The sequence below is a fragment of the Echinops telfairi genome, unplaced genomic scaffold (assembly GCF_000313985.2).
Source record: "Echinops telfairi isolate 266 unplaced genomic scaffold, ASM31398v2 ScPeMD7_7425;HRSCAF=8463, whole genome shotgun sequence".
Lineage (NCBI taxonomy): Eukaryota > Metazoa > Chordata > Mammalia > Afrosoricida > Tenrecidae > Echinops > Echinops telfairi.
This window is the reverse complement of record NW_022111325.1, coordinates 707,527-709,531: the sequence shown is the minus strand read 5'-3', so window position 1 is coordinate 709,531 and position 2,005 is coordinate 707,527. Positions and strand designations below refer to the sequence as shown.

At 45.9% G+C, this 2,005-nt stretch overlaps 1 protein-coding gene across 1 annotated transcript in view; it reads left to right on the top strand.

Annotated features, from left to right (window-relative positions):
* The window catches only part of NUP210L (nucleoporin 210 like), a 114,236-nt gene that overhangs the window by 4,240 nt on the left and 107,991 nt on the right, over positions 1–2,005 (top strand). The gene's annotated exons all lie outside the window — the stretch shown is intronic.

Below are 2,005 nucleotides of genomic sequence, written 5' to 3'. Positions count from 1 at the left end.
TCACACAACCCCCTGCCATCAAAGCGCTCCTGACTCATAGTGAGTATACATCTTTATGGGTGCAGACCGTCCCCGCTTTCTCCCGCAGAGCGGCTGGTGGGTTTGAACCACTGGCATTCTGGGTAGCAGCCCCATGCCTAACCCATAGCGCCCCCAGAGCTGGTTTGTGGTTCATGGTTTAGTACAGCATCTTTCAGTTCTATTTCCTAGAATTGGAGGTTCCATCCGTGTATTCTAAGCAGAGATGTGTCCACAGAACAACAGTGCCTATGGCAAGACGTGAAATTGCAGACCTCTGGCCCCAGGTTCTAGATAATAGATCACAGCATGAACTCAGAAAGAAAGTGAAGCTCACACGTCCGTTACTCAACACATTACGGCACTACGTGGAAAGGACAGCCACCCCATCTGTACTTTCACTGACGAAAATGGGCCTATGCTGTGTGCTGAAAGTCATTTTTATTTTTTGCGTTTCTACACTCAGCAGAGCAAGGATCACACTGTTGGGCTTGACACGTGACCCACTGCCCCCGAGAGACGTGGAAGCTTAGTAAGGCTGTGGGACAGAGTCTCCCTAAACCTTTACTGAAGCCCACTGCTGCAGCTTTCTCCTGAGGCAACACACTACTGTGCTTGAACCGCTGACCTTAAGCCAAGCTCCGAGACCAACAGCCTAACCACTATGCCACGAGTGCTCCTGCCTTAGCCCACGGAGGCTCTCAAACACAAAGGGATTCCTTTTCAGTTGCTCCACAATCTCCCAACTGGCCCTGGAACAGGCAGTGATGAATCGGGACTGCTCCTTGGCGCCCAGGACACATGCCATGCCAGCCATTCCTTAGCTGTGCCTCTGGGTGGGTGTACGCCAACGAAACGAGAAATCCGGCCAGTTGTGCTTTGCTTGTGTGTTCACTTGGAATTTTCAGAAGTACTAAAGGACTTTGTAACTACTAAAAGAACTCTCAGACCTCATTAGCGTGTATTCATGCCTAATGAAAGGAGAGGAAAGTGCATCGGTTAAGATGTTCTGAAAGCTGCCTTACACATCGGACTTCTCTGAATCCCCTTTTGACCGGGCTTCCCCCACATTTGCTTGCTGTGTGTTTCCCCACAGCATCATGGTCGGTGCCAGCAAACGTGCCAGTGACGCCACAGTTCTTAAAACAATCCGTTTTGAAACCACTCAGCAGTAACGGGGATTAGACTCCGACATCGGCTTTGCAGTCACATCTATCTGATGTGGGCATCTTTCCGTCTGTTTTTCTCTCCAGCTTTAGAAAGAAACGTCATACATCTGAGTCACTGCCTTTCCTACCTCCTCCCCTTAATGATGTGGTTCCTGGGGGTTCATGAATGTTACTATATAGGGAAAACAGAATGATACTATCAACCGGCTTTTCTTCCAGCCACTAATAGCACCCTAGTGTATCTATTGTTTCAGGATGATTAATTCTATTTTAACAGACTGTGTGTGTGTGTGTCGGTGAGAGAGAGAGAGAGAGAGAGAGAGAGAGAGAGAAAGTACAGCTTTTCCTGAAACAAGCATATTTGATGCACCTTTGGCTAAGTGCATTTACCTGTGCTATCTGATTAACATTATCCCTTGATTTTAAAATTCCATGAAGCTAGACCCGTGGCTAGGGACAGAGTTTACCCTTAATGTTCCATTAGCAATCTTGGTATTATAGCAGCAATAACTTTGCTTTTGTTACTCATGCGTAAAGTTAAAACTGAACGTGGACCGTTCTGTAAGCTGTGGCAAATATGGTTGGAGGGAGTGTTTTAAAAGACCAGTACAAAATATTTTTTATTTCCTTTTCATTTCATCCTGTATTGTTTTAATTAGAGTTTCTGAATTGCGTTATGGGTGTATTAACAAGTACTCTGCTCTCAGACAAGAGGACTTCAAAAAGTTCATGGGAAAATTCCATGATTTTGTAGTTACGTTTTTCTATAAACCCTTTTGAACCCCCCTCATACTGGGGTTCCCAGGCTTTTAAAACTT